This window comes from Mesocricetus auratus, unplaced genomic scaffold, assembly GCF_017639785.1.
Source record: "Mesocricetus auratus isolate SY011 unplaced genomic scaffold, BCM_Maur_2.0 Super-Scaffold_100028, whole genome shotgun sequence".
Classification (NCBI taxonomy): domain Eukaryota; kingdom Metazoa; phylum Chordata; class Mammalia; order Rodentia; family Cricetidae; genus Mesocricetus; species Mesocricetus auratus.
The window spans coordinates 17408174-17432227 of record NW_024429209.1 but is presented as its reverse complement, the minus strand read 5'-3'; positions in this window follow the sequence as shown (position 1 = coordinate 17432227).

The window sequence follows — 24054 nt, the reverse complement described above, 5'->3', positions numbered from 1 at the left end:
TTTCTAAGCTAACTGGTCTCCTACCTGTATTTTAGCCAAAGAACAAACAGAGCTCTGTTTCTGTTCTCCTGGGTCTTCGTCTTTTCACAATTACTTAAGCATATAATTTACACATCCATCGTGCACTGGATAAAAATACATATGTTTGAATATTTGGGTCATCTTGGAACCTAGTAATTTCTTGGGTAGTGGGGAACAGTACAAAATCATAGGTCCCAGGCAGCTTAGAAGATTCCATAAAGAATTCCACAACCAGAAATTAAGTTTGTCCCTGAGGAGCCTCCCAGCAGCCACAGGCTCTGCCTCTCCTGGGACATGATCATGTTTCAATGAGGGCCAGTGATTGGTCTCTTTTAAGGCAACAAGAACCTGTCATTTACTTTAAGTTGGAAAAAATACGTATTGTAGTCTTTTTTAAATCTAACTACCTTGGAGGCGAGCAGGATGATTAAGAGTAAAGGTGCAGCTGCCAGCCTGAGGACTTGAGCTCAGTCCCTGGGATCCAAATGGGGGAAGAGACCCAGCTCCTGCAAGTTGGCCTCTGACCTCTACACATTAGCTATGGCAGTGTAAACACACACACACACACACACACACACACACACACCTATGCGATTTTTGCCCACAGACCTTCATATTTGTGAAACAGAACATAAGACTCTGTCCCTGAAGTCATGAGGCTTGAACTACAGCAACCTGCCTGAAATCAGAGAGTAAGGGTGACACACAGTGGAGGAAGAGAGCAGGTGTTGGAGCTCCAAAGACCTGCACTGGCCTCGGCTCTGCACTGGCAGCTGGGCACTGGCAGAGGTGACAGGCTACTTGGTGTCTCTGTGAGGAGATCTAAAACCAGCTTGTTAGGGTTAAACATGGGAATGTGGGCACGGGGTTTGGCTTGGTAGGTGTTCAGCAAGCAAGAGGTATCTTTCTTAAAAAGGTCATACACTTCTGTGGCTGTTTAGGTAAGAAATGGTCCCCCAAAGTCTCCTGTATTTGAACTCTTGATCCTCACTGATAGCTGTCCTAGCTTCAGCTGTCAACTTGACACAGTCCAGAGCGATCTGAGGAATCGGGGGATTGCCCAGATCAATGTAGCAGTAACTGGAACTAATTACTGTGACTGGTGACTGATGTGGGAGGACCCAGCCGCTTTGGCAAAACCATCCTTCGGCAGGTGAACTTGGGATGCATACGAACTCTAGCTGAGCATGGACCTGACAGGAGTCTAACAGGCAGCGTTCCTCCCTGGCTTTGCTGCACTCCCTGCTTGAGCTCCCGCCACGGCTTCTCCCGAGGATGAACTTGTAAGTGTAGGCTGAGGTCAACCCTTTCCTGCTGAGTTGCTTTGGTCAGAGTGTTTTAGTACGCCAGCAGAAAAAAAGCAAGCTTGCAGAGTGGCACTGTTTTAGAAACATATAGAGCCATTAGGAAGTTGAAGCCTTGCTGGAGGAAGTATATCAATGGACGTAGGATTTCTGGTTTATTACCCTGACCTCACTTCCTGTGTGTGAATGAAAACTTCTGCTCCTGCTGCCATGCTTTCCCTACCATAATAGGCTCCCCTTCAGGAACTGTAAGTCAAGAAACCTAGTTCCCTAATTTTCTTTTGCTTATGATGCTTTATCACAGCAAGAGAAAAGTCATTGATAGAACTTAAGGTTGGCAGAAGCCTCATGTGCCACAGCTTTGGATCTTCTTCCTTCGTTTGAACGTTTACTAGATTCTATTCTAATGTGGTTTTCTCCTTCAGATCCTTTCATAAACAAAGAATGGTCCGCAGTCATGAATCAAAAGTCTAATTCATTAGCACAGGCCCCACATCCCAAGGTAGGTCCAGGGTTAAGATGCGGAATACAGTTGCCCAGCACATGTTAAGTGCTGAGCTGAGAAACTGGAATCCCTCAGCCCTGTCATGCCACTTCCTTCTCTCTGACTCTCACAGACAGGGAAGGGACTTATTTCTCTCAGCTCACAGTTCAGAGGGTTCAGTCCATCATGGTGGAGAATGGATGGTATGTTTCATGGCATCAGGAATACATGGCTGGTACTCCTCACATCTTTATAATAGACAGGAAGGGTAAAATGTGGGACTAGAAGCTGGGCTGTATTATAACCCTCCAACTTCCACCTCCAGCTATTACTGCCAGCTTTCACTCATATATAGATGCCCTACCTTCCCCAATAGCACTGGGTACCAATCATTCAAACATTCCAACTGCAACAAACCACGTGTTCATCGTCGTTTCTTAAACTGTTTCATCAAATATCAAAAATATCAAGGAAAAATATCCAATGAGAAGAATAAAAACATCAGACTTGTGGTCTGTACCTCCAAGGACTGCCCCCAAGAAATTATGTGGGAGACTTATCTGTATACTCCAACAGACATGGTTCACAGACCAGTCCTTCCTCTCATGCTCTCATAGCCTGTCACCATCTTCTTCCAGCAGCCTCAAGCCTCCACTTTCTTCCACAGAGCCACATGCTATGGAGACATCAGTCATCTGCCGTTGCAGAGTCTGCAATTTCAAGTATAACTCCTGTGTTTCTGAAATTAACAAACACATATAAACTTTTGTTTTACTTGTGGTCAGTTGACTGCGATGAAGCTTCAGACCTTCCATCTGCCCTGAGTTTGGCACGTGTAGATAGTCCAGTGGTGAATATTTGTCACCTGGAACTAGTTAGTGACACATCTCAGCTCCAGTTACACTGACCACCCGCGGGAGAAGCTTGGTAATGGTTGGACCACCAGGGACATTTTTGTCAGGGTACTGTATGTCATGGTTGAGTAAAGAGAAGAAAACCCAACAAGACACAGATCACAGAGAGGAAGATGGATGGTACCACAGACAAAGTGACGTAGATTGGGAAATCAGCATCGTGAATGATGCATTTGACATACCAAGGTGAAAGTCAAATTGAACTCAGTGGGATTGGACTTAAAGGAAAAGGTCACAGTGTGGTGAGGATGGTCAAGATATTCCAGAGGGCCACGAAAAGCATCTTTGGCAAGTGACCAGTTGTTGTTGCAATTTTGAACATGACCATTTTTCTTTGATGATATTGGTAATACCAGCTAAAAATCCATCAACATCAGAATAAAAGCTTATTCTATCCGATAATTCATCATTTACAAGAGACTTTGTTTCTTGTTATTGTTGGATATAAGAAATTTAAGGTTCTACTCAAAGCTCAAATACATTACAACTCATTGATTGTGTCCTAAAAGGTAAAAATTACTTAAAGATTTCCATATTTTTCTGTTAAAAATAATACTCATCTTAAACTAGCATAAAAGTTACACAAGGCAGAGGTCATCCAGTGGGATGGAATTACAATTTAGATATTTTTTGCTGCTGCATTCTGCCACAGTTTTCTAACCCCTAAACTGTACTACTTGAAATAATAAAGAGGATTTTATTTGAAAATATAATCAAACAAGGTTTACTGTGGTTTATGGGAGATAAGGTACCAGTAAGATGATATTGGTCTATGATCAACTATAAAAAGTGCAATTTTAACAGTGCCTTAAAAATACTAGGAAAAAAAACAATTGTCCCACACAGCTTACAAAGGTTTTATTTTAAATGTCATGAATAATTTATTGAGCTATTAAATGAAGTCATTCACAAGTTAATGATTGGGAATAAAGTTATTAAGCAGCAGGGAACTTGCCCATTCTATACTTACTGTGTAAAATGTATAAAGAAAACATTTATTTATTGTAAAAACTTTCTACAGAATATATTCAGAGTTAGAAAGAGCAATGTAGGGGACTGACGGAGCTCCCTCAGTGTCTATGAGCCAGCAGCTGCATGGGAAGGCCCTTCTACACTTGTCTTTTCTGCACTCAGTCAATGAAGCACATTTCACAGATGCTTAATAACATGTTTCCCCCAAGGTTCTGAGTAATGAGATTGTCTGGGCAAAGAAAATAGAATATCATGCTCTATCGAGAATTAACCAAGTATCCCAAACCATCGCCGATCCCACAGCTCCTGACTCCCACAGGAAGCAAGAACTCAGCTGAAGGCAGGACATGTATAATCAATCATACCTCCTCCTACCAGCAGAGACAATCTAGGCACAAAGGTTTCAAATCACTAGGAGAGAAACCACATGGCCACCGCACTCATGTGACTGGGACATTCCTGACAGTTAAGTCATGTCTGCATCTTCAGCCTTAGGAAAGCAGCTACTTCCAAGAAAGCGCTGGCCAAGACCCCTCCCTCCAGCTCGTCTTTCAACCTTGCTCAGGGGAAAGAAGCTGCCTCATTTCCTGAATGTTGTGCCTGGTCTCCTGAAGCTCCTGCTTTACTGAGGCACTGTTTACAGCCAGAACATTCTGGCTTGGAAAAGAATGATATGTGTATGTATATATAGACAAGAATGCAAAACCATATGCCATATTACTGCTCATCAACACATAATCATATATACATATGTATACATATATATGTAAAATGTATATGATCTATAAGATATGTGCATGCAAACACATATAGATGTGTATTCTACCTATGCATACATAAGCACACTCACCTCCAAATTGCCTATGCACACTTGTACATAGATATACATATATGTGCATATAAATATATGTGTATGCACGGGTATCTATGTGCAGGTAAACATGCACAGACTTGCAAATAAGTATATTTATACATGAATGTATTATATACATACACTAAGGATGTAAAAAATGTACACACATACACAGTTGTATACTCTAGGACATCCATAACTCAACCATACATATGCAAACAATACATGAGCAGACGCATATAAGACAAGGCTCCAAATAGTATGATTACAAACCTCAAACAATAAATATTTCTCTCTTTTTTATATTTATTTGTTTATTGGTGGTTTTTTGAGACAGGGTTTCTGTGTATTGTTTTGGAGCCTGTCCTGGAACTCACTCACTCGGTAGACCAGGCTGGTCTCAAAGTCACAGAGATCTGCCTGCCTCTGCCTCCCGAGTGCTGGGATTTAAGGCATGTGCCACCAACGCCCGGCTTCTCTCTTTTTTTAAAGTACAAATCTACATACTTTTCTCTCAGACGGGTATTGCCTTGTCTGGAACAGAGAATGAACCAACACAGAAACCACATGTATGTACTGCACAAAAATGCTTCAAAAGAAATGAGCCTAAATGATTTTCCAGTTGAATGACTGGAGAGATGGTTCAGTGGTGAAGTGCACTGGTCATTTTGCAGAGAACCTGGGTTAATTTCCCAGCATCCACACTGGGGCTCACAACCATCTAATTCCAATTCCAGTGGATCTCACGCCCTCTTCTGGCCTCTATGGGAACCAGGCAAGAACCCACATATAAATAAATCAATAAATTTTTTTAAGATTGATGGACTTGAATAATCCAAGCAAGAAATCATAATTTTTCAATACAAACCTCACAACATGATGAAGTTATAATATACATTTGTGTCAAGGGAAAACATATAATGTACATATTAAGGTATATATGAACTCAAATCTCTCTCAGTTCTCCTAAATGTTAAAGACACTTGACTGAGATGGAAATATATCCCTTCAGCCTCAATTTTCCTTCCCAGACTAAAACAAATCACCCATAAACGGTATCACTAAGCAGGCAAACCTGTCAGCATTCTAAAGGCACCTGAACTTTGTTCTGATTGTCTGATATTGAAATACCCTTCAAAACAGCATGTATAATTAGAGTCTGTGGAAGAATTTCTAATCAAAATTTCTATCATTTCTTACCATCCTGAAAAAGAGAATTAGAGTCAAATGGCATTCAGGAACAGGTGGTGTGAGACCTGCGAGGGGAAACGGGATTTATAATCTCAGTTGCAAACTCCACATTGAGCATGATCGACACAGATGAATCTCACACTGGAAAGGGTGCTGGGCAAATATGGGTATTTGCAAACGCAACCCCTTTCCTTAAATCAGTGAAACACATCTCTTTACTTTTGAAACTCAGATCTGATTGTACTTCAAAGTCTTTCTCCAGGAGACCTCTAACTTGAAAGAAATTCAAACTGTTCAGGCACAAGACAAAGAGATTTTCAGAGGAGATTTGAAAAGAACCAGAAGGCGAAAAGCTCAGTTCGGAGGTGAGAAATAACTAGAGGGCAGTCACTTCTGACTTCACTGCTGACACCATCCGTGATTGCCAATTTCAGAAGGTGCCAGAAACCGTCTCTAATCTTCAATGCAGCAATCGCTCCCTTGTCCAGCTACATGGTAAACCATGGAAGCAAGAGGGACAACAGGGGAAAAGAATGTGGCTTGTCTCTGAGAGAGGAAGTGCAGGCAGGCTCCTGGGAAGCAGGGAGAAAAAGGCACAGGGACCCCTGCCTGGCTGACAAACTCTAGAATATGTTAGCTCCACAGCCCATCTCCCTTGTCTTCCATCCTTGCCAGACAGGTATTTGGAGCACAGATATGCATCCACTGCCCAGATGTAATGAAATGCAATTAAGAATTTATCTCTCTCTGCCAATTATAAGAGCAATCTTCAGAAGAAATACCTAACTTACAAGGTTCCTACTCTGTCTTAGACATCCACTTTAACTAATGGTTTCTAAATGACTTGAGTGGAAAATTAAGAATACAAACGTTCACTTAAGGATGCATTAGGAACAAAGTGTTTTTGCAGTAAAACTTTCATTAAGGAAGTCATATACACATGCATTTAAAAATGCATATCTAATGCTTCAAGAATACTTCAAAGAAGTTCAGCCATCAGCTTGAGCTACAACATCTGGAGACCAAGATGTACTTAGATGTTTAAAGAACAAATGTGGGTCTTATAAAATCATAGTATTTAGCAATGAGTTCCAAAGCAAAAATCCTGTAGACCCCATGCCAGGTCCAAATATCTGTTTTCAAATATGTTTTGTTTTGTGGAGAAAAGTCACTTCTTTTGTCATTATAACTGCACTGGGAAATTGGCAAATAGCAGATAACACATAAAACATAAGTCTTCAAAGCTGGGGCTTCTTAGACTCTACCACGCACTTGAATTATCAGAATCTTGAGGGAAATGCAAGTCTGAGTCCCTAGCAAGGAGCCTATGTGTCTTCCACTCACTGTCCAAGATGCGGCTTCCCAGAGAGAGGACCAAGAAAGTTCTTCATCTGCCCACTGTGACATCACACCCAAAGAACAATGTCTGGAAGCATGCCAGAGAGCCACAAGTGCTAGGCTATGTTTGGTGACATTACACACTGTGCTCAAGAACACAGTCAGTGGGAAATGACAGCCATGAGAGTTGTAAGTATAATTTGGGTCATCATTAATATACAAACAGACATGAGCCATTTGCAAAACTCCCCACCTTTTCTACTACCACCCCTGATGGGGGACATCCTTCTGTGTACATGTTTCTCTTATTGGCTGATGAATAAAACACTGATTGGCCAGTAGCCAATAGGAAGATAGGCAGGGCTACTAGACCAGAAGCCTGGGAAGAGGAAATCAGAGACTGCGAAGAGATATCATGTAGCCACCAAAGGGAGTAACAGCTCGGGCCATTCTCCAGTAAGCCCAGACCATAAGAAAATGCATAGATTAATAGTTATGGGTTAATAATTAAGAGAGAAGCAGCCAGTAAGAAGCCTAAGCCATTGGCTAACAGTATATAAGTTAATATAAGTCTTTGTGTGTTTATTTGGGGCAAAGTGGCTATAGGACCAGGTTGGACAGAACCTTCACCTTCGGGCAGCACTGCAGAGTCACCCACAGAGGAAGTTCCTTGTTACCAATACACCAGTGTTTGAACTAGGGAGCATATGTCCATGTAATTGTCCATGGCATTTCTTAGAAAGTTCAGTGATGCTGACAATTCTACAATCACAGAAGAAACGCAAGGTGCCTTCGGGGACTAAAAGGCACAGGGCACATTACTAGCACCCATTCCCATTCTGGAACACAGCAATTTTACTGAGGAGCCTTCTGAAATGGCTCCTGACTTTTATGTGGGAAAATACACAATTTAATGCCTTTCACTTATCAGCTCATCTCTTGATTACTAGAATTACTTGAATATACAAAATTTTATGACATTGAGCTGAGAACCGGTAAGTTCGCAAGAAAGAAAGTAATATGTTCCATGCCATGCTTGTTTATTAAGTTTGACTATAGAATGTTTGTCCAATATTAAAATGACAGTGACTGGTACATAGTAAGTATATTTTGTAGTACCTTTAAGTCTAACTATATTTGGGGCAAGCATGGAGAGTCAGAATAAAGGTTCTGTGACCAAGTTGAGGACTTGATTGATCCCTGGGTCCCACGTAGTGGAAGGAAAGACTCAACTCCACAAGCTATTCTCTGATCGGTACTCATGGGCTGTGGCATGCACGCGCACGTGCACACACACACACACACACACACACACAAACTAGAAAATAAATTTGGAGACACAATTGACAGTGCTGTCTTGGAAAATGACATTGTAGCATTGTCACCATTGTGAAAAAGAGTACTTCAACTCAGTGAAATAATCTGAAATTGTTGCTTAGGTCCATCATGTTTTTCAATGTTAGAAGTTTAGGTTTGGAGAAATTAAACGAACATCTTCTAGAGCCTTCATTGGAGTAGACTCCTGCTTTAAAAAAACAAAACAAAACAAAACAGGGCACAAAGATCCCTGCAAGGTGAACATCCCAGCGATGTCACATGCCATGAAGCTGATGCAGCTGTGTTACCTTCCTCCTTTTAAATCTATCACATATTTAAATTTAAAATAAGACAGATGGGCCATGGATGATTATTGGGACAATGAGGGTGATGGAACAAATCTTCCCCTCGTTTGTGACCAACCCTGTGAAATGTAAAAATAAAAGTGCTCTGGTGACAAGCGCAGAGTCCCAGGAGTTGCATGAGACCTGACCTGATTACATTCAGATAGTTGAAACCATATTCAAAACAAATGATAGTAGCAAAAGGGGCAATAAAGCAGAATCCAGAATGACTATTTTAAATAGAATGAAGCAAGTTCAGATGCTGGAGGCCAGGCAGATGCTCGGTCAGAAGTTTTACTTTGCTCTGTGTTCAGTGTAAACCAAAATGGCTGACTAATCCGTTTCAATCCCCAGCCACTGTGACAACATCAAAGTAATCGCCACTCCCATTTCTCCACTTCAGAGATGGATTCCTGTCCCCACCAGCCACACCATACTCCCTACCCAAGAAATAACAAAACAAACTAAGTAGTCACAGCCCACAGCCACTTGACAGGAGGGTGACCCTGAAACATCTACCCCATGTCTAGCACTCTCCAGTTCTGTTCCTGGGGCACTTTTGAACAAGCAGCTTCTTGGGCTCTTTCCCTCCTTCCAGGGTTTCTAGAAGGATCACAGATGCTGACCCACACTTCTCAGTGAATCCAGGTAGCTCTCTCAGAGGAGGCTAGGCGTAGTCCAGTCCTCTTGACCCCACAACAAATCCATCTTCTGAGAGGAAAGGTGTTCCTCCAAGGTCAAGAATTATACAAGTAGAGGAACTGTACTTTTTTGTTCTATTTCCTGCCTGCCCTCATGTCCGTGAAGAAATAAAAAGGTCACTCCGAGGAAACACTTCATGAAAGCTCTCCTCAGGAAAGTGTTTTTTTTTTCTTCTTTATCTTTTCATTTTCCTTTTGCTGTAGCTCTGTCCCCACATATGTGATTGGTTATGAAATGAAGTCGAGAGTGAAGCGATAGAGCAACCATTTGAGACTTGAGTCAGACTAGGCGTGTGATTAGAACATGGAGAAACAGATGTTTTAATTTTGTGGGGAAATTGACCTGCTGAGGAATTTTATATTAAATTATATAGTTAGGGTAGTTAAAATTTAGAGCTATCAAAATGTCGAATAGCTGGGTCTTTTTTCTTAATTTTCCCTTTTCACTAAATGTCTCAAATGACCTGCAAGGGTAATGTGCGCAGGAATAGATGTCTTATGACCATATAAGCAGGCAGTGAAAGGACAGGGGAACCACTGTCTTTCTTACTTCCAAAAGGGGAGGAGCTGGCCCACAGGTAAGTTCCACTCAACATCCAACACCACTAGACATGGTGTTGAGCATGGTGGTGTGTTGTCTTTGCAAGGACAGCTCTTTTCCTGCCTGTAGCTAAGCAAAAGAAGGCAATCTGCGGATTACTGGAGCTGACACAGTAGAGAGGAATGGCATAAAGATATCAGCAAAATCTACACCTGTTGGCTACCAGATAGAGTCTCTTTCAACATCAAAAGAAGGGGACAAGTGAGAGGAAATTGTTTACTCTGCCCAGGGAATATTTAGCAGCGGTTGGAAGCACATTGAAAAAAAGTTCTCATACGCCATGGTAATGAAGATGCTTTAACCAATACCTAGGGGTGTGCCTTGCATAAGCTATCCGGCGTGTTAACTTGATCACGTTTGTGGGTGTTTATTAAGTGTCCTCTGGGGCAATAAAGCAGGAACATAGGCCTGGACCTAAGCATCCTTCATTCTCTCACTCTCCAACCATCCATGGAGCCCAGGTCCCGTTAGGTTGTCTCTGTTGCTGACGCAAAGCTGCTTAGAGGGTTAGGGTCACTGGCTTACACCTCCAGGTCGTCATTGAGATGATGGAGATGCTTCCTGCTTGCTTGCTTGGGCTCAGCTAGCTTTCTTCACCCTTAAGCATTTTGGGGCCAAACCCATGAAATGGTGCATTCATCCCACATGCAGGGTCTTCCCACACCAACAGTCAAGACCGCCCCACACAAGACAACCCAACCTGGACATCTTTCCAACTGAGGCCAGCCCCCAAGGTAATTCTAGGTTGTGGCAAGTTGACATTTATAATGAACCGCCACATTACTCTATCCTCACCTCTTTCTATATGTGCAGTTTATTTACTGTATCCAGGTTCTAATGACTCCCTGCATGGGATGGCTGCAATAGCTCTCAACCTACATTCCATTGCATCCATCACGGCTGGTAATCACACTGGCTTTGCTTGCCTAGGGTGATCAGAGACCACTCTCTAGCTGTTCCTGTCCCTTTCGCTCATATTATAAATCCAGAGACTAGGCACTGCCATCTCCTTTCAGGAACTCTGCCTAGAGACATAGATTAAGAACATTAATCAGTTACTCAGTGTGTGTTATAGCTAGCCCTACTTACTATCCATCAAAGTGTCTTCCCTAAGATGATCATCTGATGTTGGCTCCTTACTTAAAATCTTTCAAAGACTTGGTGCTATTGCTCGTAGGATAAAAGGAATAGAAATCTATACTTCTCGAAGTGTGGCTTATTTGTCAACTGTATTTTTTTTGCATTTACAGTCTCTTGTAAAATCTCATAAAACAAACTCTATAGGTATTCTGCCTAACGTATTGTTCATGATTCAGCTCACAACTGTCCCCATCACTGTGTATACATGTGTGAATCTATCCACACATTTAGGAGATGGAAATAACATATGTCACATTTATTTAGTGCCTGTCTTGTCTGCCATAGGCCTTAGTATCTGGCAAATGTTCAATTAGGAGTGACAAAGTTGTTTAATTGAGTATCAGAAGTTACAAATCTATTCCTCTTCAGATGGCCCCGACACTACCTCCAAAGTACGGGCATGGAGAGTTGACTGGAGAAAGAAGAGAATGTATTGTGAAGATCTATCCTGTGACACTTACATCACAAAAAAATCTGTCAGAGAGCTTATTAGTTGCATTTCCTCCTCCATGACTTTAATATCGTTGTCAAGGAAGGGCATTCAGAGAATTCCTTAGGACAAAATTATAAGGAAGAAAGAGTCAACCATTAGCAAGAAGTTTATTTTGCTTTCAAATACTTGGCGAACTTCTGAGTTCACTTTGCATATGTTTATATTGATGTTTTGCAACAAGAAGGGTTGGGAACCGCAAAGCAATGCTCTCCATGGTAGGTTATGATGAGACTTGCATGCATGTGAACATGCAGGCACACCCATACATGCAGAGACAAAGACAGAAGACACACAGAGTGACAGAGGAAGAAACAATGAAGGAAGGGGGAAAGGAGGGAGGGATGGATGGAGGGATGGATGGAGAGATGGAAAGAGGGATGGAAAGAGGGAGAGGTTGGATAGTCAGTTATCAGCCCCTACAATCAATGTAGTGAACAAAGCTCCTAGATTGTTTTTAACACAGTCTCCAGGTGATTTTTAAATGAGAGCCATCTATTTGAGACTGTAAAATAAGGTGGAACATGAAGAAAGACAGGAAGGTGAAGATAATGGGCAAAACAGGCAGGAGAGACATGAGGCTTCCTCTTCCTTGTGAACACCAGTGGTTATCAGGACAATGAAAAATAACAGCAGCAGCTATGACAAGAACTATAGCAATGGTGCAGAATTGGTGACTAGGCACTGTTTGCCAGGTTGTTTTTATGTGCTTTACGCTATTATTTGCCAGGTGGTTTCACATGCTTTATACACCGATGTCTCTAGTGCTTACAGTCCCACTGTGGGATACATCTTGCCATTATCCACACATGTCAGATGGTGAAACTGAAGTTCAAAGAGATAAGTAGTGTGGCCTGTGTCAAATGCATTACAAGGAAGCTAAAGTTCAAGCCTGGGCAGCGAGCTTGGGGAACACGCTCTCAGTTACAGTGGCGGGTGGTGTCCCCGCAGTGCTATGGATGTTACAGTCTGCCACATGCCCCAGTGATGTGTAAAGCTAAAAATCAGAGATGCCCATCTCTGTTTCCTACATCACCTCCAAGCAGCTGGCACGCTTCTCACTGCAAGTCCCACGGGGCAGAGCTATACACTAACTGATTCCCAGAACCAAGGAGGAGGGCCTGTCCCACACAGGAACTTCTTCAATGCATTGAAGAACTGTTCTGAGGTCAGCCTCAGGGCTCACAGCATTCTTCAAGCTAGAAGGATAAACTGCCATGACTGTGTTACTTGCAGACATTGAAGTGCCTTGTAGAAATGTTCGCTATCTTTAGATGCAATTCCCATGCCCCAGTCCACCCCCTGTGGGGGCAAATCTTCAGAGGCTCCACTTGATAACATGAAACTGTCCCTGAGTCCTAAGCCAAATTCAAAGGTGCCTTTGGCATGCCTACTGTGTATCAGAGACTCCATAGTTGGTTTGACTGACTTCTATTCAGAACATATCACACAGTAAGTGTTTAGTCAGTATCTAATAAGGATTTTTTTGAGGTTCGTGTCAGAAGACAAAAATCATGGCTCACATGTTTTAAGAACTTGGAAGACTCCAGTACAGAGCTTTGGGCAAGTTCAAGGTTCCTACACTTTGTGACTTTGACATGGCTTAATAAACAAAGAGGCAGGTACCAAAACCATTGTAAGCTTTGAGTCAAGCTGACTGTGGTGGTTCACCTTGTCCCTCAGTACAGTGCAGAAGGTAAATGAACTATCAGGCAGTGATGTTCTGGATATTTGTGGTACTTATTGTCTCTTAAGTGGACTCCACATGGATTCATTTTAAAAGACCATTCATTGAGGAAGATGTCAAGGATTTATTTAAGAATTCTTTCCATGCATCCCACACTGACTTCAGTTAATCAAAGTTTCAAAAGTAGGAAATGGTACCCTGAACACTTGACAGAGGAAAGGCAAAAAAATGGCTTACTATGTGAAATTTTATCATGACATGCATGCAAGGATTAATTATCAAATATTAATGATGGACCGCAAGGGATGTGAGTTTTGGGACAATGAGAAGCCCTGTCTCCAGGGAGTTGTCATGCTGCAGTTTTATTACTAAGGACTCATACTTACAGAGCCCACAGTCAGTTTCAGGCTTTTTTGGGGGGGGCATTATTTGACTACTGCAAAGGCTTATAGTAACTATAGTATCGTCATAGTCCATGAGGAGGCTAGAGCCGAGAGTGGTTAATCAACTTACGTGGCACCACAAAGTATGGAGCTGGTGTTTGATGCCTAAAGTTTTGCCTCAAAACCCAGTTTTAAGTCATCATTCCACACTCACTCTGGTAAGAAGTCTAGGCCGTTAGACACAGATCATACCAAATGAGATCTACCAGAGGATCTGCAAACAGTGAACAAGCAAGAGTTTAATAATCTCAGTGCAGAAATCTAGGTGGTCCACCGTGATGGGCAGCTCCAGACATGACCCTATAACCAGTGCATCCTGGTACTCAGCTTGTGTCAGGTTCTCAGGTGTGGTGGCTAGTTTTAATTGTCAGCTTGAACCAAGCTTAGAATCAACTGGGAAGTCTCAAGAATTGTAAGGGTTGTATCCATCTGTGCATGCTCTTGGAGTGACTTCCTTCACTGAGATAACTGAGGAGAGAAAGCCCACCCTGGGTTTGGGTTCTTTAAGTACAGGAGCAGAGAGGAGGAGCTAAGCACTGTAGATGACCAGGCATCCTTTCTCCTTCTGCTTTTGACTGTGGGTGTGGCCAGTGGCTCCCTGTTCCTACTCCATGTGACTTCTCTGCTATGATGGACTGAAATCTGGTTAGAGCTAAAATGAGCCCCTCCTCCCTAAGCTGCTGGCGTATTCTGTCACAGCTGGGAGGAAAACTAAGATGCCACTGCTGGAGTTGGGAATGTGCTTAATGGCTGTTTTTGTAAGAGTGGAACACAACAGAAGTGGGAGCCGGTCAATTCAGAGACAGGTTAGTTACAAAGGCAAGGCTGCCTGCTCCAGATTTCACTGTTGCCCCACTTTGGCGAGGCTGAAGCCATTCTAGAAAAAGCTCTTTACAAGAGGCCGTCGGGACTCAACAGCAAGATCTTAATTTTCAAGAAAAGTTTTTTAAACATAAAGAAGAAAAAAAGAAAGCAGGTTTCTTTCTTTCTTTCACAATGTCCACTGTGGTTGGACATGCAGAATCAAGATGGTTGATGCTGGGAGAAGATTAATTAGAAGCAAAGTTAACATGCCTTAGAAAAGGCAAACAGTGTGGCTTGCAGAAAATGGGTTTCCAGCCTGCCAGAACACAAGCTCCCTTGCAACAGGGGAACTGACAGGTCTTTTTACCTAGAAAATCTAATTCCTGGGAGAGGCCCAATCCTTATTTCTAATGCTTACCTTCCCCAATCATGTTTTCAACAGTTAGATTTAGGGAGCAGTGGGCTGACGGAGCAGACATGTTGGAACCTAGGAAGGCGGGACTAGAATGAGTCCACACTCATGAGGACATCACCATGCTTCTCTACAGACTGGAATGTAAGCCTGGGAGATGCTTAGCCAGGCAAGTACCAGAGGCACAACATCTGAGGTTGTCTTCTGGCTCACACACACACACACACACACACACACACACACACACACACACACACACACACGCACACACACACACGCACACACACATGGAGTACAAACACACACACACAACCATGCAGGCACAGACATGCACAAAGAACACTTGCATACATACTTATACAAGACTTGCATGTGTGTACACACACTAACACACACATGGGCACATGCATGCATGCACCCACACATGCACTAGGCAAGTATCAGAGGAAGAGCATCTGAAGTTGTCTTTTGGCTCACACAGACACACACACATTAACACACATGTGCTTGCATGCATGCATATACACATAGGTACACACATAGGTATACCCATACATGCATGCTTGCACAGTAACACACATACACACATATAAACACAGGTATGCATATGTGAACACACACACACATAGAGAGTGGGATGTATCCAGACATACATGCACCCAAGCACATACAGACATGCAAAATTAGAATGTACTTAAAAATCAATAAAGAGCCATCAGAGGCTTTTGAGCAATCATAACAATAGGTACCCTAAAACAAAATTTTAATTTCAAGAACATGAAGGTCAATCCAAAATGATTCAGGAGCTTAGCAGAAGGCTCAGTGAGTAAGAGCACTTACTACATGAGCAAGAAGACCTGAATTCAAATTCCCACCCCCTACATAAAAGGCCAGGCACAAGCCTGTAGCTCCACCATTGTGGGGAGCATTGCTGACCACAAACCTGGATCCATGTTCAGTGAGGGAGCTTGTCTCAAGGGAACAAGACAAAGAACATAGAGCAGGGTGCCCACCATCCTCCTACAGACTCTGCATGAGTGCCTGCCCACCCCACACACATTTACATACACCACACACCCATAAATGTTATAAGAAAATGCTACTGTGGTTGATAATGTGGCATGGGAGTTGACTGCACTAACTGATTGAAGCAAAAGAATACAATATAATACAGTACAATACAATAAAGTAGACAGAGAAATAGGCATCTCAGAAACACATTCGAAGTCTGTCCCCCACTGAACTTCCTGCAGACCGCATTTGCAGGGCCTTGTACATTGCTTTATCATTCTTGGCATGCGGTATTAATCTCCTTCTAGTAATTAATTACCATGGTATTACTTTCAAAGTCGTAGAATTTTCTCTGGGGAGAAGTCTACAGCACACTTAAGAAATGGATGGCTATTTATGTAGCTGGAAGGTCCAGCTTTTCCTTCACAGTGATTAAAGTCTCCTGCAAGCATGTTTTTTAGCACTGGTTCCAAACATATTTTCGTGTGTATAATTGGAAGGTTGACACTTACCTGAGTGCTAGTTTGGGAATGAAGCAGACTTTTTAATTAAGTCAAGTCTGAGATTCATCGCCACCTTAACACAGAACACTGTAAGACAAGGGAAGAAGACAGCAACCGACTTGGTCTTTCTCCTCGAGTTACACCATGCCTGGCTATGTGTCTTTAGGTGGGAGGATTAATCAGCCTCCAATGCAGAAAGGGTGATCATCTTAAGAATATGAGCATATATTTTCTTTCTCTCCCTCTGTCTTTCCTTGCCTCTTGTGTATTAGAATATTGGTTAAGCACAGGACATTAAAAATATCCCACTCATCTCTATTGAAATGAAGCCTCCCTTTGTGTGGCCTCCTGTAAGCATGGTGAAGACTGTGGACTGTGTAGTCTTCAGTCGACCCAATTAGTTTTCACCCCAGCTGTGATGTTTGCATGCTGTGTGCCCATGGACAGCCTTAGCTCTGACCACAGGGAGTGTCTATAGAGATAAAAATAGCTTACATAGATAAGACTCTGAGAAGAAAGCTCATTGTCTGATAAGAGATCATGTAACAAGGACCCCTCCACAGACCTCAGATCTCTGCCTCAGAGCAGCCTGACCATCAACTTGAAGGCATGCAGCTGGTGGTGGCCACGCGGGGCACTTGGCTGCTCTTGGAATCATTTATGGCCTCCTTGTTCACAGGCTGCTGTCCTCCACACTCATGAATGACATCGCATCCCCAGTTGCCAAGCATCCCTCGCATGCACAAAGAAGCGTATCTTGTTTTTGTTAGCTGCAGAACAGGGAAATTTGACCTTACCTACACCCTTAAACTCCTATCTGTGCTGATATGGGCCTTGACATATTTTCTTCTTGGCTGATGCAGAGCCTGCTTTTTCATCTGCAGTGGGGTGAGGACTTCATTCATTGTTGTTAGACATGATGAGAAATTGAACAGCCGCTTATCCGCCCTTATCATCTTTGAGGGGAGGAAGCCCTAGGATACTGTCTTCTTTTCATTCCTGGTTACATAAGCCGTTTGCATGTGAATATATCCTGGATTTTGACCATCCACAATGACCCACGCTCCACTACACTTTCCCTCTGCCCCAGTTTGTAAAGATGCACTAAATTTGTGGTCTGGAAAATGCCAAGGGTCACAGTGAAAGTGAGAACGTTCTTTCATGAGGAGTGCTTTAGTTACTTGTTTCAAGCTGCTATGACAAAATAATTTGGCAAAAGCAAAGGAGTATGTCTCTTGCTTTGCATTTGAAGGTGCAAAAGCAAAGAAATGTGTCCACTGACTCACACTTGGAGGTCCAGTCCTTCGAGGTGGGAAAGGTGTGGCAGTGGGGGTGTGAGGCATCCACAGTCAGGAAGCAGAGAGCGACAAATGCTGGCATCCCAATCAACTCCACTTCTTTCTGTGTGTAGAGACTCCCAGCCTATGCAATAGCTGCCCATATTTAATGTGTGCCCTCCGGTCCCAAATAAAGTAATCTAGAAACTGTCTCACAGTCATGCCCAGAGGCTTGGGAGATTCTAGATCCTGTCAAGCTGACAGTCAATACTGACCATCACAGGTGCCTAGAAAGTTGGCCAAATCTCCACAGAATGCCCTCACTGTCTCCCCGTTAGACCAGGAACACAAGGATGAACAAAGGCATTGTTAGTAGCAGCAAAGACAGAGTTTAGCTCCTCTTCCCCAAACGTACTTACAAGAAGTCTTGTAAGAGGTGAAGCAATGATGCAGGTGGGTGTAAACTGGACTGGGATAAATGTTGAAAGAAAATAGAACTCATGGTAACCTTCACAGGTCAAGAAGTAAACTAAAAGCGAAAAAGTCAAAACAAACATTCATTCATGTTTCCAACATGCGGCTCAGTTGTCAAACAACAAACTTGATTGTAAAGGACAAAGGACTTGCCAATGCCTTACAAATGCTGCTCTTCCACTTGAAAGCCCTTTTCTGCCATGTTGCTCCTATGCTAACCTCATGCTTGTATCCTTGAACTTGGTTGGTCTCACGAGCCTGGAAGAGAGGCTCCTGTCAGTATCTCCATTTTACAGTGGGGCAAACATGGGGCCTGTAAGTGTGGGTAAGGGATTCTAAGTAGCAGAAGAGATGCTGTCCATGTCTTTCTCAGGTCACAGCTCATCCTTAGAGGTCCTCCATTATGCTGCCATTCAGGATAGCCTAGTTCCATAGATATGTAGTATGGTCCACAGTGATGATCTACGATTACATTTAAGTGTGATTGGGAATTCTGATAGATGTCAGGATGAACCTAACAGTCACATTCCATGAAACTCAATCACAGGTGACAGCAGGAATGAGTAGATTGCTGCCTTTGAAAGCCAGCAAATATAGAACGAAGGGGAAACAGGAGCCTGTTTATTCAGGGAACATCTCCAGCCCTAAGAGCAGAAAGCAAACCCTTATGCTTGTTAACCACCGTCTCCTCCTGATTACAGTTAGAGCAAGTTCCCATAAGTTGCCTCCTTTCAGAGACTTTCCAAATGTGTTATCTATACCTACATTTTATTTAGAAGAATAGTAGGTCCCCAAGTGCAGAGATTTAAAACAACACCTGCTGAAGAAATATGTACCAGAGTTCAGCATCCCCAAGGAAGAGTGGAGGGAGATTTATTTGAAATTACATTTTCCTTGAGCATGGAGCCCTCATCAAGATAAACAAGATTGCAGTCCCAAATAATAACATAGTCTAAGGAAATCAAGGCGCTTTCTTTCCAACCTAAAGCCGCACCTGAACTGGCTTCTATGTCTCTTTATGACAGTTATGTTAATGTGAGCAGAGACAGGGTGTAACCTACACAAAAGCCAGGCTTCTCTTCATAATCGTGTAAGCACTGGGATTGCTTTTATTTTATTAGCTGAGGTGTAAAAAGCACAATATTGGCACAGACTTTGCTGTATTTGGAAATAAAGAGACATGTAATAACAATATTGCTGGAAAGGAAAAATGCCGCTGGGTATTGTGTTTCCTGGTCCAAGTAGGGATCTGGGCTTTTACATTTACCTGCTTTCCTTACTCTATTCTATTTTCAGATGACCAATTGCACATAAAAAAGAAAATAATGCATCTTATGCCAGAAATCATAAAGTACTGCCTGAATGTTTGCCACTTTTTGTAAATGACACTTGCTATACTGATTTAGAAGGGACACGTATAAAGCAAGGAACCCCACACAGGAAAGAAGGTAGAAGTGACACTATGCCAGGGTTTCTCAACCTTCCTAATGCTGCAACAATTGAATACAGTGCCTCTTGCTCTGGTGACTCCCAACCATGAAAGCATTTCATTGTTACTTCATACTGTACTTTTGCTACTATTATGGATTGTAATGTAGATATCGGATATGGAGGCTATCTGATATGTAACCACCAAAAGGGTCATGACCCACTTTGGCTGAGAACCACTGACTTAGGTAAAGGTACCACACAGAAAAGCTGAGTGGTGGGGGCCAAGGCAGAGCCATTAATATTATTTAAGGATGAGGTGAGGGTTAGTTTTAACTTTGGTACAATGAAACAACAAAAGCAGGTGTCCGCCTACCTTCGCAGAGTGTACATTGTGTGTATGGAACGGTAGGTAAACAGCAGCATAGGAAACCCCAAAGACAGGTAGACACAGCCCTGCATGCTCCCAAAGCACAGACTGAACTACTAAGGCCAAATAGCTCACAAATAAATGCTAAAAGGGAAATAAAAGAGCATTTTTAAAAGAAGGATCTTTGCAAGTGTTAACCAAAAAATAAGTGTCTGACTCAGCGTTAACTGGAAGAAACACAGCCCAAACGAGGTGGCAGAAAATGGGAAGCAATCGCTCCGTGCTCAGCGAGGTAGAAAGCCCAGCATGCACAGTTTTAGCTGCTCTGTGCTAACAGCTGCCACACCAGGGTGGGACTATCTTTACAGCTGTTTTAAGGCACAGAGAATAGGATCTCAAAGAAGGTACATAGGGCCCTCAAAGTCACACAGTTCACCCAGTGGTAGATCGGCAGAGTTCTGCCTCAGGGAGAAAAATAAGAAAGAAGAAACAAGCATACGGCACTCAGACTCAAATAAGAGAAAGACGGACCCGGCAATATTGTCATCCACAGTATCCATTCTCTGCTTGATTGGCACTGCAATATTGGACAGGAAATTGTACACTGCTCCCAAGAAAGCAGATAATAATGAAGAGTTTAAAAAGCACAGGGCAAAAGAAAATAAATCCCTATGATAAAAATGTCAGGGGAATTAAGATTCCGTACACAAGTGTAATAGAAAGGGCTATACTCCTTGTGAGGGCATTGCATTAAATGGGCATGAGTTCATACATGCCAGTACCATGAAATTGGGTGTATGGACCAGTCCTAAGGTTCTTGGAGACAGTGGGGACCATGTGTGATTCGCCTAACAACAAATGGAAGGCACATCCTCTTTACGACAGTTACAGTTGACTTAGGAAACATTTCTAGAACTTGGTTGTTTTATTTAAGAAAAAATCCAGAGCTGGAGAGATGGCTGGGTGGTTTAAAGCACAGACTGCTCTTACAGAGGAACCCAATTCAGTCCCCAGCATTCATCTGGTGGCTCACAAACAACTGTTACTCTAGTTCTGGGGGATCTAATGGTCTTTTCTGGCCTCTGCAGACACTGCAGTTACATGACATACTCGCGCGCGCATGCGTGTGTGTGTGTGTGTGTGTGTGTGTGTGTGTATGTGCTTGCACGTACATACATTAACAATTCAAGAAACAGTTCAATTAATACAGAAGGCAAAAATTTCTTGATCTTAATATATCAAATAATTTTACCTAGAAATCAGTAGAAAATTAAAACACTTACATTTTTTTGGATCCAGAAAAACACTTCAATAATGACAAGGTAGAGACACATAAGGTTATAGTAGCACTGATGTAAACTAGGAAGTGCATAGGAAAAGCCCTAATAGACATAGCCAAGACTTAGACCTGAGGCAGAATCCTAAAGCCAGACACAGTTCTGTGTGCTTATTTTCTATAGGAACAATTACTGGACTCTATTTATGATACAAACAGGATGGAAATAATGTGACTGCGCAGAAATAAAAGACTAATTAAGCAAACTGCGGTGTTTGTATTAGTGTTCAGGCATCTGCACTGGCCTGTCCTTGGGGTTCTGACAGGATACACCCTCAGCTGCAGCCACTAAAATCACCAGCTGTGCACATTCACTATGTTCCGTTTAAAAAGGGCCCTGCTCACCTCTCTCTCTCTCTCTCTCTCTCTCTCTCTCTCTCTCTCTCTCTCTCTCTCTCTCTCCTCTCCCTCTCTCTCTTTCTTTTTTCTCTCTCTCAAACACACATACACACTGTGTGTCTGTCTGTCTGTTTCTTTCTCTCTCTCTGCTTCTCTGCCTGACTCTCTGTCTCCTCCCTCTCTCTACCCCTCTTTTCTCTTCTGAGGCTCCTGTCCCAAGAGGCTGATCTTCCCTCTCCCCTCCCTTTTCCCAATTTCCTTTCCTCTAATTAAAAAAAACCCTTCATATGAGCTCTGTCACATGGTGTCTTTCTCTCTGGCAACACTTTTAAAATTACAACAGTCTGTATAATTCGTTATTTTAAATATAACAACACCTATAGATTATACCCTTTAAATGGTAAAAAAAAAAGTGTGTAATTCATCATATGAGGCATTTAAAAATAGGTATGTGGAATGTCTTAGTTGTGATAGAATTACCGTGACCAAAAACAGCATAGAGAGGAAAGGGTTGATCTCACTCACAGCCCCATGTAACAGCCCGTCATCAAAAGCAGTGGGGGCAGGAACCTGGAGGCTGGAGCTGATGCAGAGGCCATGGAGGGTGGGATGCCGCTTACTGGCTTGCTCTCATGGCTTGCTCCTCCTACTTCCTTGTAGAACCCAGGGTCACCATGCAGGGATGGCACCACCCACAATGAACTGTCTATACCCATCAATCACTAATAAGAAAACTTCCTACAAGTGGATCTTATGAAGGCATTTTACCAACTGAGGTTCCCTGCATTGCCGATTACTCCAGCTTATGTCAAGCTGACATAAATTTGCCAGCACAGCTGACCCCTTGTCAGCGCGACACACAAACACATCACTTTTCAGCGAGAACCGTTCCTTTCTCGTTTATCCCCAAGATGGCACATATTACTAATATCACAATGTAAAGCATAAGTTACTTTATAAAACTCTCACCATCCTTACAAATTTAAACCCATTAGAAGTTCATCCTCTTTTAAAAAAAAATCCAAAGCTTCTTTTAAAATCCAAAGTCTCTAAACCTGGTCCTTATAAAATAAAAAAATGCATTAAAATGATTTCTTATTTCAAGAGGAAAGAACCAAGCCAGGGTCACTATCTGAACAAAGCAAACCCAAACTGCAGCAGTATAGACTCACTCACTACCTGGCCTCCGCCAAAGGGCTTGGGTCACTTCTCTGCCTCCGCCGCGCACACAGCTCGTCTTAAGCTCGGGCTGACTCCACTCCACCTCTGCGCCTGTTCTCGATGGTCATCTGCTGGTACTGGCATTTCCAAAAATGCTGAATTCCCTTGCTTCAGCTGGACTTCATTTTCACCAATAGCCTCTCTCCTGGGCTCTCTTCAGCCTTGCCCGACAGTGTCAAGCCTTAGCTGCTCTCCCTTCATGCCTTTAAAACCAGTCAGTCCCACTTGGACGACTCCAATACTATTGAGTTCAAATGCCAGCATGCGGTACATACAGCCTTGGCCATGCCTGGACCACAGCTTCTGGGTCAACCCTGTGTTGACCCTGAGGAAACGTTTGCCAGATCTCACGTCATTGACGCCGGTGTCTTCTTAATCACTACTAGTTTCTTTGCTCCAGCCGACCAGCACCAATTGTCCCAGTGACGAAAACGTTTCACTTTAGTGGGTCTGGTCTCTTGTTAATCACAACTGATTCTTCAGCCCCAGCAAATCAGAACCATAGATTCTTAACTCAAAATGTGCTGTGTTCCCGCAAGAGTCTGCAAGTGGCTCTCAGACTTCGGTCTGCAGCTTCACAAGCCAGGCCTCCAACATCTGCATTTCTCTCAGGACTCTTATCATCTTCCGGGATCCCATAGAACAGCTTACGGAGCTGTGAACACTCAGAGGCTTTTCTAGTCCCAAGTTCCAAAGTCTTTCGGTAACTCTCCCAAAAACAACATGGTCAGGTCTGTCATGGCAAAGCCTCACAATGCTGGTACCAATTTCTGACTTAGTTAGGGTTATGTTGTCTATGAAGGAAAAAAATGACCAAAGCCTCTTGGGGAGGAAAGGGATTTCTCACTCACAGTTCCATACAACAGTTCATCATCAAAAGCAGTGAGGGCAGGTGATGGGGGAAGTCCTGTGTATATGTCAGTAAAGCACTGTTGGCCAATAGGGAAGCAAGATGGTGGGACTAGGAGTCAAGGAGGATTCTGGGAAATGTAGTGAACTGAGCCGTCACCGTGTGATTCCCCAGAGAAGAGAATGCAAGTCTGGCATTCTCGAAAAGATAACTCCTTATAAAAACATGT